This window comes from Rhododendron vialii, chromosome 1a (assembly GCF_030253575.1).
Source record: "Rhododendron vialii isolate Sample 1 chromosome 1a, ASM3025357v1".
Taxonomy (NCBI): Eukaryota; Viridiplantae; Streptophyta; class Magnoliopsida; order Ericales; family Ericaceae; genus Rhododendron; species Rhododendron vialii.
This window is the reverse complement of record NC_080557.1, coordinates 39,866,193-39,889,282: the sequence shown is the minus strand read 5'-3', so window position 1 is coordinate 39,889,282 and position 23,090 is coordinate 39,866,193. Positions and strand designations below refer to the sequence as shown.

At 35.2% G+C, this 23,090-nt stretch overlaps 1 long non-coding RNA gene across 1 annotated transcript; it reads left to right on the top strand.

The window, feature by feature from the left end:
* Positions 1–10,897: 10,897 nt before the first annotated feature.
* LOC131333639 (uncharacterized) lies at positions 10,898–12,705 on the top strand. Its single transcript, XR_009201855.1, has 2 exons — positions 10,898–11,804; positions 12,471–12,705. It is a non-coding gene; the product is annotated as an uncharacterized LOC131333639 (long non-coding RNA).
* Positions 12,706–23,090: the final 10,385 nt, after the last annotated feature.

Genomic DNA, 23,090 nt, shown 5'->3' with positions numbered 1-23,090 from the left:
TGGTGGGTTTCACACATAGGATTGCGCTGGTCACTCCCAGTCTCCCACTCGGTGCTTTGATTTGGTCTATACATACATAAACATGTGTATATATATCTATATATAATATGAAAGGCATCGATCACAATCGGCAGAATCTTTCCAAAATCCCCATCGCCATCTATCCTTCAGTCTTACTACTAGGAGTATTGTTATTCTGTATATACACGAACGAGGAAATATTATGGGGCCAGAATCTCACCACCCTCTGCAAATTGTAATTTGGAAATATTCTCTTTCTGGGACGCAATTAATTTCCTGCAGCCTAATAATGTCTTCATGCATGTCTTCATTCCGATGACAATTTGGGTCTCTATTACTACTTACTTTTTCCCCTCTTACTAGGGTATTAATTAGGAAATTAAACTGTGAACAATTAATGAATACTGTTTAAACAATTTTGGTAACAACTGTCAATTACTTCCTTTTTTCCATGTGGGTACCAATTAGGAATTTAATCTGTGTACAATTACCCGGGCACCCTTGTGGGCAGCCCGGCCTGGATTTGTTTTTAAAGTCGCCACCTGAATTTTTTAGATAATTGATCCGAGAAATCGATGATTTGTTTTAGAAAAATAATAAGAATTTTTGTCCGATGAAAAACCTTAAAATCTTGGGTTCAGTAGCCAAGTTATAAGAGAGGAAGATTTTGTTGAAAAAACACCCCACTCACTTGACATGGAGTCATTCTCTACTAAGCATTTTAATTGGGGGAGTTCAAAATCATTTTAATTTTGTAAACAGATACGGGAGGGGGAAGCAAATAAGTAATGAGATTTAACTAACTCATCGGCTGGTGCAAACTGTACAATGTAAAAATGAATGAATATGTACAAAAATCTATATTATAAAATAGAGTGGTCTTTTGTCTATTCATACAAACATGAGCACCCTTCCAACCGTCAGATCATACTTCCTATTAACTTTGTAGCCATCAGATCGAATGAATATAAAATGTCCATTCATACAAACAGAGCACCATTTACAACCGTTCGATCATACTTCCTATTAACTTTGTAGTTGTCGGATCGAATGAATATTTTCTAATATAAAATTAGTGACTAATTATGGTAATCTATAACTAATGATATTCAGGAAAGGCATGATTGTATAATCCTAATGCTAATTGTATAATCAACCAATTTTCAGGAAAGGCATGATTGTTCAATCAACCAAAATTGTATAATCATAATCCTAATGCTATATTCCGGAAGTTAAATCAATCATGTCTTTCTTTTATCGACTAATTCTAATCCTAAATATCTCACTCTTTCTTTTATTGACTAATAATATTCCGGAAATTAGTGACTAATCCTTATGCTATAATCAGCCAAAATTTGAAATAAAAATCTAAATTATAAAACAGAGCGGTCTTCCACCAAAAAGAAGCTCATTTGAATTGTAATCTAATATTACTGAAATTTGAATCCTATTAGGAATTATCCTAATCAATCATGGTAATTTGTGACTAATATTCTGGGAATTTGAATCTTATTAGGAGTTATCCTAATCAATCATAGTAGTCATGGAAAATTTAGAACTATTATGGTAATCTATAAACCTAATGCCATAATCAGCACAACACCCCCCACCACACACCCCAACCCCCCACCCCCCCGCTTTCCCCGCTCTCCTAATGCCATAATCTGCCCCTCTTTCTCTCTTCAGGACACGTTATTCGATAGCTAATTTTTTTTGAAGTAGCAAAAAATCCTATGTTCTCTACCTCTAAAATTCTACGTTCTTCACATTACGTTTCCTACCTCTGCTGTGAAACTAAAGTTTTAGGTGAGTTTATTTTTCTTTACAATACCGTGCTTTGAACGGAAATTTTTTTTCTCCCTTTTCTAGCCTATACTGTTTTTTTTTTGTCTCAATTTCTGTTCATGGCTTTCTAAATGTGTTTTACAGAAAGTTCAAATGGTCAATGGATCTCCCAAAAATGGGCATTTGGGTTTGTGATAGTTTGATTAAGTAAATCGAAAAATACTGTGCCGAACGGTTAGAAAAATATGGATGATGTATATTATTATGGAGTAGATTTTTCCTGTACTATACCGTTCTTTTCTTTACAATACCGTTGCTTTGAACGGACATATTTTTTTCTCTCTTTTCTAGCCTATACCGTTCTTTTTCTTTGTGGCGATTTCCGTTCATGACTTTTTGAATATTGTGTCGAACGGTTAGAATAATACTGTGTCGAACGGTTAGAAAAATATGGAGTATAAGCTATTATGGAGTAGATTTTTCCTGGACTATACTGTTCTTTTCAGGCCTATAAGAGAAAATATTTTGAAACTATTTTTTTTAAATAACATAGAAGGAGGATTCACAGAAATGAGTAGAGGCTAAAAGTGACTGTGCCCTTGGTTGTTCTTCCTTCAAAGGTACAAAAATTCTTCCCCTTACTTTTAGTTTCTTGGCCTTTTTTCTTTGACCCTTTATTCAATTGTGAGATTTATATTTGTCGTCGGTGTATTTGTGCAAAATCTGAAGTGGGTTTATGTGGGTGCATCAGTTACTTACTTTCAAATTCTAACGAGGTGATTGGGTTTAATTTAATGTGTTTTTCATTGTCTTTGTTTTTCTTGTGTCTCAGAGGTTTCTTTTTGTTATATTTTTTTCCCTTTTTTATTTTTTCTTTCCAAGAATGAAGCTATGACTGAGCTGTGATGTGAAATTACTTGAGGTAATTTCTTTGAAATTATTTTTTGGCATAATACGGGTTTGTTTATCTTATAGTTCATTTATGACCCTATGTGACTATAGTTTGCAGGAATGAATCTGCGTACGTCTATATCTATTTGTGGTCACTGATAAAAAAGAGGTAAAGAAGTTTGTGCTTCATGATCTTCATTTATACAAACCATGGATGGTTTGTTTCTAAAACTTCCTTCAGACCCAACATTCTTTGTTTTTGATAGAAAAATGTCCACAATATCGCGTCGATAACATTACACTGATTGTTACGATTATTTCTGCGTTTAGTGAAAACTGAAAATGACACCTTTTCGTAGATGAAATGAGGCCAGCATAACATTATGGACACTTTCCTGAAAAATTAATAATTTGGACTTCGGAGTATGTTTCATCGGGTGTCGCTTCTCTGATTGAGGTTTTGTTTGCACACTAAATTTGAGTTTCAATTTTTCGTCGTCTTTATGAACGATTTGTATATTGGTTGTATTGTCCAGGGACTGAGATATTGATGGAGATGTGTCTGGATATAATTTCATGGAAATGATGGTCTTAGGTTTATTTTCTTCTTTAAGGTTTGTATAGGAATAACTTTTAGTTAAGCCATTAGCCTGTTATGTTCTCAAACTTGGTGTCTTTGGTCTATATACTTGCCATTGAGTGACTGACAATTTTCTTGCATAATGCGGTTTAACATGAAATTGACTACTTCGAAATTAATTGCTTGCTTTGGTGGAGTACATAGGGATGACGGTTGCAAGACTGCGCGAGCATGGAGGCTGAACTTCGGGGGGTTAGCCCAAGACTTGGATACATTTGGGGACAAGAACCGACACAAGTAAAAATAGGGGGCTGAAAGAGGTGAATCTCATCAAAGAAAACTAGCTAGCTTCATAGCAATCTAATCGAGGAATGCAAGATCTTCCCGTCTTTTATGTTTTTGTTTTGGTCGATCATTTCCTCTTATGGTCATGTGTTGGGTGTTGTATTGCTTTGGTGGTTGGCTTCAATCAAAATGGAAGAGAAAGTGACTGAATGCACAATATGAATTCATGTAGAAATCCAATCTGATTGTAATACATTCCTATCTTAAATAGTAAATACACTCTGAATTTGTAGGTAGTGTTGTCGGCACGAGTAATTGGTTTATTCTTTGTGGTGATAAAATTATGTTGGTATGTGCCTTTGGGCACGAGCAGTTTGTTCACACATAACTAAGGTCACTCGAATATGTATGGATTATTATTTTTTGCATAATTGAATTCGTTGGGTAGTGGATGATATATTGTATGTGAGTTTAGTGCTTATTTGCGTGTGTCGATTGGTCGACCCGTGCCTTCAAGCACGGGCATGCACTAGTGAAATAACAATATAACTCAAAAAACTGCGGGCTACTATAATATAGAATGCCATACGGCAGAGTGATGTTGATGCAGCGCGTGTATGAACCACAGACAAGAACGTGCAACAAAGATTTACACAAACGATATAAGTTAGAGAAAACATTATCTGACTTTGATTTTATTCGATAATAATCAACAATTGTCGTGCCCTGAAGGCTTACAACTTATTAAATAGTGCGGAAAAAACCCTAACCCTAGTTGATTCGTCCAAAACAGAAGCCGAATCAATCAAAAGTAAAAATTACCAAAAAACGGAAAAATACCTAATTGATTCGTCCAAAATGGAAGCCAAATCAATTAAAAGTAAAAATTACAAAAAACGGGAAAATTCCGAATAATAACAAAAAAATAGACCAAGTATTAGTGAATATTCACTAGTATTCTTTTGAGAAGAAAATTAGTGAATATTCATTAGTTTTGCCAATTAGTGAATATTCACTGATTTTGCACTCTAGACTTAAAATGCCTAAAGTGGCACTCTTCTATAGCCACTGCATCAAATGTACCGCATGGTACACCTTTTTGTGCATCACCAAAACAGTTTTGGTTTTTATGCTTCATGATGAACCATAGGCCTAGAAAATGTGTTTGTATATTGATTCCAAATACTGAAAACAGCTTGTAAGGCCTCTAGATTCATCTTGATACACTATGAGACATTAAAAACCTTTAAAAAGGAGTTTAAGAGCTTTTAAAAGGTTTAAAAAGGTTTTCAATCATGGAAAACCATTCTGGAATGGTCCAAAATGTCTTTGACACAAGTACTGGTCAATCCTGGAAGTCAATGACTTAAGATGCTGCGCGGCACAACACAATGTGCCTGCGGTACACTGAGGTGCCTTATAGTACACTGTGTAACTACTGTAACTACAAGAGAATATGCTATTTGCATCGGAAAGGAATGCCGTCTCAAAAAGCTATTATTCGCGTAGGCATTACACCCCGTCTCAAAAGTTATTCTTATCCGTGGTGGAACAGTTGATGTTTTTTTAAGCTACTTCATCAGATATGCGCAAACTCCTAGGGATGGCTGTACTAGGGAGTCTTGTTCCTGGTTTATTGGAAAGAAGGATTTAGTTTTTTGATAGCATTTTATCATTACATTCTCTCTGTGTTCTTTATTTTTGGTTTTATTTGGTATCTAGTTTTACATCATGAGGAAATTAGTTTTAAGCCTTTTATAGCTTTAATAGATGGGAAATGATTTTGCCACTCACTTTTTTGTTAACGCCACTTCATTGCAAGTGTATTTTTCACTAAAAATACACTTGCAGAGGAGTGACAGTTAACAAAAAAGAGAGTGACAAAATCAGCAGCCTAATAGATTTTAAAAATACACTTGCAGGAAAGCGACGTTAACAAAAAAAAAGGAATGACAAAATCAGCAGCCTAATAGATTTTACTTGGTTTTGTTTGTTAAGATGATACAGAGACGGGAGCGTTGGTTCCTATCATATAATAATATTTCGATCATGAGACTTGACAACTTGTGAAGTTGCGGAAGGGACACGCTTGTGCATGCAAGTATGTCGGGCACAAACGTGTGCGTCTATAGCAATGATTGCAGCTTCACCGCATCCTGAAACTATTTCAATTTGAACCTTGAAGCAGGGATTGTTTCATTTGTTTGTACGGTCCTTCTATAGTCCGTCTCTTGGGCGGACGATTGTCTTGAGTTTCATGGCATAATGACCGTCCTTTCTGCAGTGTCAGGATAAAAGTTGAAGTGGGCGGTCACTGGAACGTCAAATCCCGCTTTGTGTTTATTATTATGCTTTTCATATGAGAGAAGTCACTGTCAATTCCTTGTACATCTTTTTTCAAATGGCAGTTTCACCCTCATTCTCTTGGTAGTTCGTAATGGGTTTGACCAAATTCGTGCCCCTATCCCCCAGATCTCACTCTCTCTAATTGAAGGCTGGGAGGAGGAAAAAATTCCATTAAGTCCAGCTACAATCCCATTGATTGTTTCTCTCTCATATATGTGTGGAGTCCACCTCATACTTTAATGTATTAGGCTAATATATATGTGAGAAAAGAGTAGTCGATAAGTAATTGGTAGGAATGTACGTAACATTGCTTAATTATTATTTATTACATGTCTAATCACTACATTTTCACATTCAACCTTTTAGTCATTGCTTTATAAAATTTTACTATTCATTTAAAAGTAGATGGGTAAAATAAAACTTTCATTAACGATAGCCTTTTTGGTTTGGAAGTGAGACAATATTTTGGGACACCAAAAGTGCTAACTCATACTAAAAAATGTGGACGGATGAAATATTTTACTGAGAGAAATGGGAAATAGAGGGACTGGATATTCAAGAGGCTGTGAAATTAGCAAAAGACTCTACCAAAGAAAAATGACAAAACACCAACATAAATACAAGAGAAATATGGAGGAGTCAACGAATAGGAAAATTTACTGTTAATCTCATAATTTTTTTTACTTTTTTAATTCTTTTGTTGAGAATAGTGAATAATCACATCAGAAATTGATACAAACTTAAAAAAAAAAGCGACAAAATGAGTTAAGACAGAAAAAATAAACAAATGACGACTTAAGAAATAAAAAAAATTGATTTTTTTAAACCTTTTTGTCAAAATTGAAGTGATCTGTTTAATTTTTTGTTAAAATTTTAGGGAGCAATCATTTGTGTCAATGAAAGGAAATAAGAAAGTATAAAAATTGAACCAAGAAAAAAATTAAGATAAGAGAACACTTAAAAACAAAATAGAAAATTGCTTAAAAAAATTGTCTTTCGTTATCTTTTATTTTTTTCATAATATTTTACTTTTTAAACTCCTCCTACCGAGATGACTAACTAATTCTAAAGAGTTGACATATATTTATAAAATAAAAAAAGGTACAAAAAAAAAAAACTCTCGAAAACTTAGCAATACAAGTTGAAATCTTAGACCTGAATGACTGGAATTGGTCAAAAGACTCAAAACAAGGGGAAACACATGGATAAGGCTAGTTTTGTAATTTAGCTTCACTGCATAAAGCATTGCGTCCAAAGCCTAACAAGCATTGGAGGACGGAATGGAGATTCTCTTTTTACAGCGCGTGAGTTCCACTGCTGACCCTTTATAGTCAGCCCTATAGGCTTATTTTAACTTTTGCCTTGTTCGTAATATCCTTGAGCATTCCGAAATCATAAGTAATTAGCAGTTACTTCCTACATTTTTTGCTTTCTTCAGAAATTTAGAAGTTGTTTCATCCGTCTCTGGGGGTTGCATAGGTTGCATTTGTCCTGATACTATCATTCATCTATCACGCCTACCATGCCAACCCTTTGGGTTTACACCTTCAATTAATTGTCTTTATCTTAGAAAGCAAACTTTTGAACGTGTTTGCTCCAACTTTTTTAAGTTTTAATTCTATTGGCATTATGGATTTATTAATCATTGTCACATTCGCGTGGGCCGAATTGTTCCTGACACCACTAAGTTATAAATTGGGGAGAGGGAGAGGGAGAGGGAGAGGCAGAGGTAGAAACCACCATATATCTCTAATTGATCACTGAGGCCGCTCAGTGTCTGAATCCATGAACTAACTTGCCTTGCTCGACAATGTGTTTGTTAAAACTGCCCACCTTTTTGTCATTATGGTTTGGTTTTGTACGAGTACACTTCATTCAACCTTCATTTGGAATGGGTCACTATTTATGACCAAAATGGTGAGTATATATAGTTGTCGGCCATTCATATTGGAAGCATACGAAACCTAATTCTACAAACACTAGACAGGGAATGGACAACAATTTCAAGATTGGTTGGTAGAACTAGCTGTGGTGGATATAAATTTGCAGAGGGGAGTTAAATGAAATTTGGTATAATGTCAAGGATTGGCCTAAAGGTCAAGGCCAGGCTGGAAACTTAAATGTTTGCTTCCTCATAAAATCCTAGTTTGAAACCTCTCAATTAAATGTTATCAACTCCTTTGGGGACCACTCCATACAGAACTTTGCTCTATCTTTAAGTGGGACCCCGCAAGTGGACGATGGGATTGGCCCCCCACAATATGATTAGATAATCGTAAAACTGAAATTAGAATTTGAAGAGATTTAAATGCAATAGTTAATTATTCGGAGGGTCCAAATGCTAAATATTGAAGAATATATGGGGGTCAACTTAAAAATTCTCAAAATTTGGAAGGGTCGCCGCCCCACCTGCACCCCCATGTCAGCCGCTGTATGTATGCATGAGGTGTGAGTTGCCTTTTCAAAGAACAATTTTTGTTTCGTCCTTTTTTTTTAATTTTTTTTCATAAATATAATTCTTTGTGATATTCCCAATATTAATAAAAAAAATCAAGTAAAAAGAAAAAAAAGTTTGTTTGGCAGCTGCTGATTTATTTGATTGCTTATTAAAGATACCCATAACACATAACCAACTTGGAAATAGGTACGTAATTGGTAGCCCAACGATTTTGCTTATTACTTGTATTTAAACCATAACTAGATAAGCAATGTAAGAAGCAAATAAGAAATATACAGAAAAGCTACGTGCACAGCATGCTGTGCACAGCAGCTGTGCACAGATCCCGTTTTCTCCCGCCTCGGGTCACGCAAAGATGATCGGAGCCGCTCATTTTGTTCAAAATATTTTGTTTAAGGTCTCTGTAAAAAATGAGCTTCGTTCGATATCGTTAGAGGCGTTAACAAAACACCCAAAATCACTTCAGAATTTAGGCCTAAATTCTGAAGTGATTTTGGGTGTTTTGTTAACGCCTCTAACGATATTGAACGAAGCTCATTTTTTATAGAGACCTTAAACAACATATTTTGAACAAAATGAGCGGCTCCGATCATCTTTGTGCGACCCGAGGCGGGAGAAAAAGACCGCTGTGCACAGCCTGCTGTGCACATAGCACAGCTCAGAAATATATAACCTTTTCACATGTTCCTCTGAAAAGTTAAGCTAAGACGTAATTTTTTCAATTGACATAAAGAATTCTTTGGTTTTGGAAGCTATGGCAGCTGGTGAAGGCCTAAAATTTGCTTTGGAACTAGGGTTTTAAGATATTTATCCGCTTGGTTTAACTTTTTGAGAGTAACTTTTAACTCTCGGCACACCTTCCAACAAATCTTTATTTCTATCTCTCTCCACTCATTACCACTCAACTCTCAAAAATAATTTTCTAAGATGTAAACCAAACAAAGTGCTACGATTGAGGGACAGAGGGAGATGCTCAAAAGTCCGACCCAAACCGATGCTGCGGTTTTGGTGACTAATATATAGAAATTGCAGAGTAACTAAGGACTTGCAATAGTTACCAAAAAAAAAAAAAACTAAGGACTTGCAAGCTCAATTTTGATCGAAGAACTACAATTGGTGTTTCGCATTGCTTGGCAAAGTGAGTGGTGAGAGGTTTAATTTGGTTCATCTACTTGGGAGGCCTACCATCCTTTATGGCAGTTTTACAGAAGGGCTGTTAGGTTTAATTTATTTTGTTATTTCATATTTTATTTTTTTTAACATCAATAAGAAATATATCTACCATTTTGACCAAAAAAGAGTTGCCAAGTATTAGAAGAAAAATTATTTAGTGCTTTTGCGACAATGCCATGTGGTGCCTCAAGTCAAGTCATTCTCTTCTACCATGACACAATGGTACTGAGTACTTACTCAAGATTATTGTATGAATCTCACATCAATGGGTCACATTGGAGAGGCCATGTATTAGAATTGCAAAACTCAAATGATTAATAGAACCCCATAATTAAAGCTTTAGTAGCTTTGCACATGCATGCATGTTTCAAACTTTCAAATGTCTAGCTAGATAACTAATGCAGGGAGGCATGTTGGAATAGAAGAATGCGCAATAAGGACAATCACAAATAAGTATGAACTAGAGGTACTGTCTCTATGAACACACAATAATGAGATAAATCTCGTTTTTCATTAATTAGTAAACAACCAAATTTTAATGTCACTGTACAACTTATTTTATACTAGAAAACTAAGACCGAAAAAGAATGAGCAAAACAGGAAGCTGAATCTCGATGAACCGCTAATTGACTTAATAATTACCAAAATCAAAAAGATTTGAGATATTCTCAAATCTGAAGGCTAGAGAATAAAAGAAAACTTACCAAAACAAATGACACTTAAAGCGGAATATTCAAAAATAATTTATAACCAAAATAAAAAAACTAGATATTTATTTCTTAAATAATATAAACCTTTTCCATTCTGCATCAATAATTGATCACCACCCATTCATATTTCACCCTTTTCTGTAAAGTGGGTTAAGCTGATGGATAAATGATACTATAAATAAACATACCGAGAACAAGTACTCGAAAGAAGATAAAGGCGAACTTGCGTTTGCAACATAGTAGAGTTCAATTTCCCCTGGAGGCAAACCATGATTTAAGTGGGGGGCCATGACTGTAATACCTGTCTCGGATATTTAGCTATTTTAATTCACATTTTTAATTTTAATATGTGAAGTTGGGGTTGATTTGTAGGAGGTGGAACTTACGGGTGGTTTTATGTGGTTTAGAAGTTGGAGCATAAGTTGCTTATGGTTTTCCCTGCATGTGATTATTTTCCTTAGGTGTTATCAAAATATCCTAGGAGAAATATTTTCCCATTCCCATCTTGTTCCAACGTAGAGAGAGAGAGAGAGAGAGAGAGAAGGAGAAGAAGAAGAAGAAGAAGAAGAAGAAGAAGAAATGAAAAACTTCTATGAGTGAACTATGTAACTCATGCTCCTTATATATACTTGGGTTCATGTTCTTTTATGTTGAATTTCATGTTTTGGAGGCCGAATTCATACCTAGAATAGTTGGGTTCGAGTTGTATGTGTTGGAGTTCTTAGAGAAATCAAGAACCTAGACTTGAATCTCATGAGTTTGATGCTTAGAACATGAATTGATTCTTGTATTTGATAGTTCTTGCGATGCCCTTTGTTATATATGAGTTTGAGCATGATTTAGTGTGGTTTTGATGAATTTTAGATGTGATTTGAGTAAAGAAAAGATTGAAAGTCGGAGAAGAACAAGCTGAATTTTCGTTGAAAACCTAGGTGGTAGCAGTACCAAGTTTGGGGTGGTACCGGTACCCAAATCTCTGGATTTTGGTTTTCCCAGTTGGTACCGGTACCAAGTTTTTTGTGGTACAGGTACTAGTCAGACAAGTGAACTTCGAACAAGCATAACTTTTTCATCCTGACTCCGTTTTGGGCAAAATTTATATCGAAATTGATGTACTGAAAACGTACTTTTTAATGGTGGTAGTTTCATGACCTAATTCTAATCCTAAAAGAAGAAATGGTCAGAATATGGTGGAATAGTTATTGAATTCTTTACTGATTTTGGGGTTATGTTATGATTAAGTGCTATGCTTGCTTGGGGACACTTAGAGGTCTTTGAGATGATATGTTTAAGTTCGTTGAACATTGTTTAATACTTTGTTAGCTCTATAACTTGATATCAAATGGTTGTAAAATGGATTAGGGGATGTTTGGTGGCCTTGTTAACCTTTGGGCATGCGTTAACATGGTAAAAGTGTTATGGGGTGTTATCATATATTTAATTAAACATTCCAAGGGATTCATATGCTGATATGGTTAGCTTGTGGCTAGGTAACAAGCCGGTCAAATGGGAGGTGCCGAAACCGTAAGTTTGGTGTACCTTGATCAATTCAAAGGTGAGTGTGTTTGATATGGTTCTTCTCAATATGATATTGTTGTGGTGGTAAATATATATCTTGCTAATTGTGGTTTAGCTTTCGATATGATTATCTTTAATAAGATAATATTGTGGGGGTGATTGTATATCAATGATATCATGCTAGTTGGTGATAGCTACTTATATGGATGTATGTGATGGAGTTTGTATATCATGCTAATCGAGATTTAGCTATTGATATGCATGCATGATGATATGCATGCCTGTTGATTATGCATGTTTGGTGAATATACATGCTTGTTGTATGTTTGATTATATCCGCGAAAGGATTGTGGAGTGAGTCATGCCATATCGTATGCCATTCCGTCTAATTATTGGAGGTTGGGAGCATGATTTGCGGGATACAATGCCTTAGGTACATGGGATGTGGCAGATGATGTACCACTGCATATTGAGTGATTTACATTCACACTTGTATTTCTTGGATTATATACATGTGGTTGTTCATTGATTATTATTGTGTATTTGGAGGATATGTTGGTTATAACTATTGTATTCAATTGAATACTTTAGTTATGTTAGTGATTCATGTTCATGATCATGTGGATATTCCTTCAGGTATTGTGATATTTTATCGAGCACTTCTATGTCTCACATACTCTGGTTTTCCTTTTTGGATTGCCAGATAGCAGGTGGCTTAGAGTGAGTCCACTACCGGTTAATGTGTTGGGGTGTATTTGGATTAGCTTCGAGTGTTGTTGATGAACGAGCTGGTCTATAGATAATGAATCTAGAAGTTGAAGTTGAAGTTGATTTTGTATATATTGTAACTAAGGGATTTTGAATGTTTAAGTTATATGGGTTTCATATAAGTTGTTCGGTTGTTGAGGTTCTGTAATAGAAAGATGTGATTCGCGTTAGTTATGCGAGGTTGCGGTTGGTTAGTCGATACGTTGACACTTTTAAGTTTTAAGGTAATAAGTCTTGCGCTGAGTGTTTATTCTATTTGTTGTGGAGTGTGATTTGGTCTTGTGTGGAATGCCACGTGGTGGTGCTGACTTGGGCCTACCTTGGGTGCCGTTTGCGGGGCGGGGCATGACAATGGCGGTGGGTTGTTGTGCTAGTCTCTCCCGAAATTTGGATTTCGTAATCGGGTCCAATAATGACTCGGCTGCAGGGTTGTTCCTTGCTTAAAAAAAAAAAAGATAATAGGAGAAATCATAAAAGGAAATGTACAAACTTTATACCTTATCCAAATATGAAAAGGCCAAGTAATGAATCTTTTTCAATTTTTTTTTTGATCCTCAATCTTTTTCATTTGTCTCACTATTTTTCATTTCAAAACGAGGGTTTAGTCACGTGTCTTACGCTGTACGTTGCTCTGTTTTGGAACTTAGCATATTCCGGACCCAGATCCTCTGTAACTATTTTTTCTCTAAAGATCTTGTGGGTACCGGGCACCCAGATCCTCTGTAACTATTTTTTCTCTAAAGATCTTGTGGGTACCGGGCACGTGCCTCCATGGGACCTTTAATGGGTCCACCCCTGCCTCCAAGTGTTACCAACTATTAAGGGGCCGATTCATACAAGAGTTTGCCCGGGCTTAAATTGAGCCCCTTTTAGTGCAGATAGTGGAATCGGTTCACAAAATTAGTCAAAGAATACATAAGTTGGCCCGAATACATGCATGGTGAGTTTACCAAGTAATAATTTCATTTTCAAAAAATTCAACATGATAGTTTTTTTTTTTTGCCAATATTGTATACATCAGAGGGGGTTAATAGTAGGGGTGTGCAAAAAATCCACTGACCCAACCCAATCTGAAGGGTCTCGGGCGAGGTCGAACATGTGGTTCGGACGGGTGCGGGTTTAATTTATGTTAAAAATCAGATTTCGGTTCGGAGTTTGGGTTGGTGCGTTCCTTATCCGTCGGGTCAGACCCGACCCGACCAATCCATAAACTCCAATTCAATTTTTGCTGTAACCCGACCCAACCCGAAGTAAAGAATCGGACTTAAGGATAGTTCTTACCACCTGTGCTGTTCGGTTGCGGGCCTAAATATTCTTACCCGACATGGTCGGATCGGGGTTCGGGTCAAAACCGACCCGCCCCAACCCACACACACCCCTAGTTAACAGGGTGTTAGTATATTAGTCCGCAGAGGGTTCAAAAACTGTCCATAACTCTGAACTCTAAAGCGCCACTCGTAGGGCTCCAACCGTGTAGTTTAGTTGTTGGAGATTATATATTAGTATTTAATTTTTTTTTTAACTTGGTTCTTAATTTGGTGATTATGACACAGTCAGTCAAAATAAATGTCGACAAAATAATTTTCTAGACCAAGATTTTTACTTTCTCATAAATTTCTAGACAAAGTTTTGGAGAATGGGACTTGGATTTTATCTCCTACGACCCTGGAATATGCTCCACGTATATATTGACTTGTCTTCTCTCTTTTGACACAGCTAGTAGAAAGCCTCCTCTAGCCTACATTTGACGACATTTTGGCCAGGGACGGCTGCACCCATATTTGAGGGGTTCAAACTGGATTCGAAAAATATACAACTACAATTTTGTATTTCTTTTTAGCTTTTACATATAATTTGATTTTTTTATATACTTTTTCATATTATCGGCACTAAATAGTTCGTGAGTAGTCAAAGTAAAAACAAACTTCACTTAAATGCGCACAATTTATTTTCAATCATAATAAAAAATTTCATTTTATATACTGCTTTGTATACAAAAAACTTTTGTCACCAAGTTTCGTTGCCCAATCTTTCTCGCAAAAGAACTTTCAGGTTTAACATTCTGGCTTTCGTTGCTAAAAACAACCAAAACAAAAAAGAATTTTTGCGAAATCAAGACCTCCTGTTTCAAAACAACTCCTCCCACCACTTAGCCACTTAGCCACTTGACATTTCGTTTCGAATATTGCAAAACAAATATATATTGATATTTTTTCAAAACTTCCAAGTTGACCTATGTATAATATACATGTTATTCACATAAAATCGTATTATTTATTTTAAATAACATATATTTTTTGAATATAAAAATTTAATTAATTCTAGAATTGGCAATGAAATAATAATTTCGTTGCCAATGAGCGACTTTTGGCAAGGAAATATTGATTGGGGAGAAATATTTTGCAGAAAAGTATTTCTCAATGGAAAAGTTGAAGATATGGTCCTACAACTTTCTTCGTAGTTAGGGGAAAGACTACAGTACACATCTATTATTTGGGTGTGTATCATATACACCCCCCAAAATGTTATGAATTGTAGATAAAATGTTACGAATCGTATTGCTAAAAAGTTACGAATCGTATAAAGGTTACGAAATACACCAAAATGTTATGAATCATAATGAAAATGTTATAAATCGTACTACTGAAAGGTTATGAATTCTAGAACAAAAGTTACGAAACACACTAAAATGTTATGAATGAACCATAAAATAGGTGCATATGGTACACCCTTTTAAATGGTGTGTATTGTAGACCTTCCTGGTAGTAGTTAAACATATAAAAAGTTACAAAAAAATTGATTTTCCCATACTTTCCGTGCAACTAAACGGCGCCTAAAAAGAACGTGTGCTTCATTCTCATAAAACAAAAACACAAGAAATGTGTACTCTTCTCTCTCTCTCTCTCTCTCTCTCTCTCTGTGTGTGTGTGTGAAAAGGGGGTGAATCCCAGAGAATCAGACTAACGAAGAAAACAGATACTCAGTCTTTGCTTCTCTTCACAGTCACTAAGGGAAGAAAATCTCTAACTTTAGTATCACCTAATTTCTTCACATTTGGTACTTCTTTGTTGTGAAGCATTTTATTTGGATTTGTCTCACATCGGTTAATTATCTCCGATAAAATTAGTATATGAGCTTGGGCGGTCTCTTCATTCTTTGCCAATTAGTTTGGAGTTTGATACTTTAACATGGTACGTATCAGAGCTAGATTTTCGGAGGCTTTTTCCCTTTGTCTGTGCCATAGTTGCACTTTATTTCATTGTGATCCGTGTGTTCCAGATCCTTTGTTGACCTCTCCACGTGTGAGTCAGGGGTCGCACGTACATGCCGGGGAGTATTGGGATTTATCCCACATCGGTTAATTATCTCCGATAAAACTAGTATATGAGCTTGAGCGGTTTCTCCACTTGTTGCCAATTGATTTGGAATTGGATGCTTTTAACACATTTGGTACTTCCTTGTGGTGAATTAATGTTCAACTTTGAATCTATGCTTTCCTACATGCTGTGGCAATGGGGACATGATATGAGGAATGAGGATTAAAGCCTAAACACAATGTGAAGTATTTTACCTTCTTTTGTTTTTGAAAGTGGAAAAGTACTTACGTAATCCCTTTTGGTCTTTTTGGTGTGTGTAAGCTGGAAATGCACTTCATTAAATTCAGTTTTTGTACGTTTAGACATACATGCGTGTTGCTAATATTAATATATAATAATGTTATTTTGTTGTTAATTTATGAATACACGTGATTTGGTCCTCCTTATTGAGAATCATGCGTCCGTCACTACTTGAAAATAACACTACTGATCACATTTCCATCCCACCTTAATATGGTATATCTATTCTAGTTTATGGCCGTCCTCATTTCTAGTTACTCAATGTGGAGAGCATAAAAGGTCAAAATAAAATGCAATCTATTTGTTTTACATAAAGAAAATATTTATTAACGTCATATATTTTGAACCTTCTTTTTCTTCTTTTTTTTCATGTATACGACTCAAAACTTAGCGGTTGGCTTATTTTTTCCATGAGCTTGGCTTGAATGATTAGCACACTCAAACAAATAGTACTAGACACATTAGTGGGCCAGGTTCCATATTCTGCTCTACAACTGTTATTTGATTATCCTCAGGCATCTCGACTCCTTGAATCATTGGAAGCGTATTCTCGACTCCTTGAATCATTGGAAGCGTATTGATTTTGTTCTCAGTACTCATCCTGTAACTCGGGACACATAAAAAATGAAGATACTTGCACAGAAAGGAAATTCAACTGAGTCATTTATAAAAAAGAAGTCCAAACAGACTCAATACCCATGCCTATGGCACTCCTATATTTTTGTCACGGCTCTTCCAAATTTTGGGTGTATTGGTTAGCCAACTATAAAATGAGTCATCCAAGCTGCCAAAAATTTGGGGTGTCCTATCACGTGGGTAAAAGTAATAATTTTGTATTCATTTTGATGACATAATCGTTCATTTTTATATGGAATGAATTTGCAACAGTTTATTAGCCATTAATCAATCATTTAACAGGGAAGATTGTACTGATGCACGGACCTTATTAGCAGATAAGGCCAAAATTGCCTCATAGCAGATAGCCTCGTAGGAGGTAATTGTACACTGTTGGTTATAGGTAAGATTAAAAAACCGTTACTTGTTAGTTCGGCAAACGGTACACAAAAAACAAAAGAGACAAAAGCCTTGCTAGTGCTCTTGGCAAACAAACAAAGTGCTCTGTCTCATTTTGATGACATAATAGTTCATTTTTAATTTATATGAAAAGAATTTGCAACAGTTTATTAAACATTAATCAATCATTTAAAGGGAAAGATTGTATTGATGCACGGATTTTAGTATATCGATTATACTAACAACCTTACAACCAACTACAAAGAACGGAAAAGAACCAAATATTGTATTTGAATAATTGAATACTTCAATTTTTATTTAGAGTTTAAAAAAATGTTTAGTTTGCAGGGGCGATCAACAGGATTATTGGTGTTACGGGGGAATATGTGTTGTCGTCCCCTATTTGAAAAGAACCTATACGCAGTGTGTTTTTGCAACATTGAGAGACCGACATCTCAAACTAAAAAAATAAGAAACTGTGAGAAAAAATTGAGAGACCCACACTTCAAACCCAAAAAATAAGAAACCGTGAGAAAAAATATAGAGACCACCAATGAAAAAAAAAAATCTACGAACCACTTACCTCAATTCTTGCAGTATTGGAAGTAGACTTAGGCGATTTTCGGTGAGGGGTGGTATTGAACTGAGAGAGGAAAGAGGGAGAGAGGAAAGAGGGAGAGAGTAAAGGAGAATTATTGTATCCTTTAACTTCTGGGAGGGAGAGAACAGATTAATTAGAAAGGAAATGCTAACCTTGCCTTTTAAGGATATACGATATGTACGTAGGTAGATCAGAAAGAAGAATTATTGTATCGTTTTAAGTTGTGTATTGTTTCCTTTCACTACATAAAAAGTGAGGTTTCCATTTAATTGTTGGGTTCTTAAAATGGAAATAACATAATTTTGGTACTTTCGGCTAGGAAATGGCAGAATTGTAATAACATTTTTCAATAATCAGAACAAACCAATCTCTTCCGCATTTTTCAACCGTCGGATCATTTGTTTTGTAGGCTTTCAAAATCTCCAAGACAATTTACATTTCCATTTATAAATGATGCACTTACTCACAGAACCATCCGTTTTTTACCAAAATGGTTTGCACCGTTTCCTCTAATTACGATATTTACCGGGCATATATTATAGGTTCAGATTTTCATCCATTTTATTCATTGAATAATTCCATTTTATACTTATTCCTCTAATTCCGTTTTAGTGCATATCATTTCTCTTTTCCGTTTGAATCAGTTGCCTTATCTTTTCTCTTGCCTTTTGTGTGTGTTGGATATTATTGGTGGTTCACTATTGGGCATCTCCTCAACAACTCAATTCTATTCGCAAAAGAACAAAAAAAGAAAGAAAGAGGGAGAGAGCAAGAGTAAACAAAAACAAAAGAGGAGATAGAGAGAGAACCGTGCGTTGGGGATAAACCAAAAGAAAATAATGGAATACATATGTAGATAAAACAATAGAACCTCTCACCTCAATTCTTGTAGTCTCGGAGGCAGAGTTAGGTGGTTTTCGGTGGGATGGTGGTATTGAATTGAGGGAGGAGAGAGGGAGAGAGTAAAGAAGAATAATAGTATCCTTTTAACTTTTTGAAAGGATATGTGTGGGTTTACCATAAAATTCGGAAATTAGAAAGGATATATGTGCAATTTACATTTCCTTTCATATACTTATTCCTCTAATTCCGTTTTGTACCATGCAGATTTTAAGAGATTTTAAAATCTCTTGTGCAATTTGCATTTCCTTCTATATATAGATTCCTCTAATTCCGTTTTTTACCAACATGGTTTGCACGGGATAGATGGGTTCAAATTTTCATTCCTTTTATTCCTTTAATAATTCCGTTTTTTACTTATTCCTCTAATTCTATATCAGTAAAATATTTAAGACTAAAAAAGGAATATAGAATGGAGGGCGGAGATTTATGCAGAAGGAGGGGATAAATCTTAAGCGTTGGTTGTTTTTTTGGATTCAAACACTTTCTTGAGGATGGGCCACTTTTTGGAATGTTTTGTGTTTGGCAGCCTAGTTGGATTTTATCTCGTCAATCTGAGCCGTCTAAAGTCGCAACGGATGGCTCGGATGTGTTGAACGGGCACCGCATGGTATCCACTCGGCACTGAAGAATTTCTCCTTTGTATGCCAAGAATGCCCTTTCTTTCTTAGCAGTTTAAAGATTTGGCTAATAATTACCAGAATCTTATCGTGTATGTTTAAGTATTGAAAGGGCTGCAATATTCTCTAGGTTATTTGCAAGGACACCCCTTTAACTATCACGTTTTGTCAACTTTACTCCCTCATGTTTAAAACTCATCAACTTGACACCCCCCCCCCCCCCCCCAATCAAAACTCATCAACTACACCCCCTCCCATACTTTCTGTTAAAAACTTGGATGGAAACAGTCGAAAAAACTAAGTTGCTCTTTTTGTCTGTGAAAGAAAGAAATAGGGTTTGGGGGAACAACATAACACACGCCTCCTCTTCCCCCTCTCTCCTCTGTCTCTCTCTTCAATCGACATGGCCCAGAAAATCAAAACCCTAGAACCCAACTAAGAACGTCAAATCCATCACATTCGAAACCCTCAATCAAGTCATTCAAATAAGTTCGAAACGCAGCAATAGAGCACGAGTATGAGTTCATCTTCTCTCCAAGCTTCTATTTAAGCATTGGAAACCCTCTGCTTGTTCAAAACCATAAGTTGTGTAAGTTGTAAGTTCAAACTTTAGGTTATTAAAATCATACTTTTTGGGACTATAAATGTATGATTGGGAACCCTAAAACTTAGATTGAAGATTCTAAATGTTGTAACAAGAAAATACGAGATTTAGGGGCTATAAAAAACTAAGAATTTTGGGGATCTGTTCTAGGGATTTAGGGCTATAAAAAAATACGAAATTTTACTAAAAATACGCCCTTGAAGTGACCTGTTTAAGATTAGGGGTATTAAAAATTTGCGATTTTTGTATTTTTCCTAAGCAACTTGAATAAAATATGCACTTTTCATAGATTTTCAGTAAAAATTTTGGCCCTTTCCTGAAGTTCCATAATTAAGTCCCAGATTTAGTGGTCTTTCTTTTTATGCTTTCCATGTGTTCTTTATAAGTTTTAGTTGACATTCTTAGAGCATCCCCATTGTAATAATCAAATTGATATGGATAAGCAAACTTAACAACAATGCTAAAAAAACACCTCACATTGTAATAAGCAAAGTTACAAGTCTTTTAGCAAATAACCAAATTCCACTCATTCCATAACCAAACTTAACAACTTTTACCAATAACCAAAACTCAATAACCAAACCCACTAACTAAACTCAAAACTCAATAACTAAAAAATACCCCACATTAGAATCGTCTCATCGAGACGAATAATTTGGTGTGGTCGGGTGCGTGATTGAAACTCATTTGCTATTGGATATAGGTGCATTGCGTATTGTGGGGGTTTTTTTTTATAGAGATGCAAAAATAACCAATGTGGAGGTAAATGTTGTTAAGTTTGATTATGAACTAAATGGATAATCAAATGCTGACGTGGCACATTTTGGTTATTGATTTTGATTATTCCCATTGCGGATACTCTTAGCAGTTTAAAGATTTGGCTAATAATTATCAGGATCTTGTCGTGTATGTTTTAGTATTGAAAGGGCTGCATTATTCTCTGGGTTATTTGCAAGGACACCTCTTTTACTATCACGTTTTGTCAACTTGACTCCCTCATGTTTAAAACTCATCAACTTGACCCCACCCCCCAACTATTAAAACTCATCAACTACACCTCCTCCCATAATTTCCGTTAAAAACTTGGACGGAAACAGTTGAAAAGGCTAAGTTGCTCTTTTGTTTGTGAAAGAAAGAAATAGGGTGGTGGGGAACAACACAACACACGCCTCCTCTCCTCCTCTTCCCCCTCTCTCCTCTGTCTCTTTCTTCAATTGACATGGCCCAGAAAATTGAAACCCTAGAACCCAACTAAGAATGTCAAATCCATCACGTTCGAAACCCTCAATCAAGTCATTCAAATAAGTTCAAAACCCAGCAACAGAGCACGAGTATGAGTTCATCTTCTCTTCAAGCTTCTCTTTCAGCATTGGAAACCCTCTGCTCGTTCAAAACCATAAGTTGTGTAAGTTGTAAGTTCAAACTTTAGGCTATTAAAATCATACTTTTTAGGACTGTAAATGTATGATTGGGAACCCTAAAACTTAGATTGAAGCTTCTAAATGTTGTACCAAGAAAATATGAGATTTAGGGCTATAAAATACTAAGAATTTTGGGGATCTGTTCTAGGGATTTAGGGCTATAAAAAATACGAGATTTTACTTAAATACGCCATTGAAGTGATCTGTTTAAGATTAGGGGTATTAAAAATTGGTGATTTTTGTATTTTTCCTAAGCAACTTGAATAAAATATGCACTTTTCATAGATTTTCAGTAAAATATTTGGCCATTTCCTGAAGTTCCATATTTAAGTCCCAGATTTAGTGGTCTCTCTTTTTATGCCTTCTATGTGTTCTTTATAAGTTTTAGTTGACATTCTGTTAATTTATAAGTGTTTGTATGCTTTTTATGAGTTTTTTCAGTTCATTAATCCTCTGATTAATAAAGTGTGTTTGTATGGTTTTCATGAAAATTTTCATTCCATAGGACAATTTTTTATTATAACTCTTTTGCTAGCCATATTTTAAGTATCGTATGCTTTCCATGAGAAGAGGAAAAAAAGAAGAGAAAAATCTAGGAGATTTCTTCTTAAACTTGGATTGAAGCCTAATTTGGTAAGTACATGCATAGAGGGGTAAAATTTATTGTTTTTGATGTTCAATTTTTGCTTGAAGTGCTGAATCTAGATTTAAGTTTGTGTTGAAGACCCATGAACCTCGTTTAAATTCCTAGAAATTGACATGTTTAAAGTTTGTGTAATTCATGAATTTGGTATATTTGAGATAGTCCATGAGTATGTTCAAGCTTACTTATGTTTTGTGAAGTTTTTGTATGAGTTTCGATGTGAATTTTAGGTTTTACTTTAGAAATTCGTACAGCTTATGGGTAGGCAATTTAGAGTTTCAACAGAATTGAATCTACCATGTTCTTGAGGAAATTTTCTCACCAACATCCTGACCTTAATATTTTTTGATATTTTTATTAAAGATACCTATATGTGTCTATTTTATTTTGTAAAATTTTCGGTACCTAATTCAAAATGTGGAAGGAGTTAAAATTCGTTAACCGACCTGCTGTTGTGGTATTTGCAGTGCTGACATCATCATCGCACTTTACGGAAACGGTCATATTTTTTAGCTCGAGTAACGAAATCGCGAACCGTTTTCTGATTTTGAAACTAGACACATAGACCTTTAAAAATAAATAAGGAATATTTAAATATTCATCCTCTTTATCCATGTCATGTACGAATTCATCCCGCCCTTTTTTCATAGTTATGTTTTCATCCTTTTAGTGTGTGAATTACCTTTCTTACCCTTTTCACTATGATATACATAAATTATGTTATATTGCTTTCCTAATTTAGTGGGATTGGATTTGATTGTTTTCCCAATTTAGTGGGATTGGCTTGGATTATTTTCCTAATTCAATGTTATATTGCTTTCCTAATTTAGTGAGATTGGATTTGATTGTTTTTCCAATTTAGTTGGATTGGATTGGATTATTTTCCTAATTCAATGTTATATTGCTTTCCTAATTTAGTGGGATTGGATTTGATTGTTTTCCTAATTTAGTGGGATTGGATTGGATTATTTTTCTAATTCAATGGGATTTGGTAAATTTCAATATGATTGATTACTTATTTTTAGGAATATAACATGATAAGTTGACCACGTATTTGCATTTTTTCTTCATTCTTCGAGTTGGCCAACCAGATAACAGAAAGTCATATTTTTCATTGATCTTATTACATGGAACA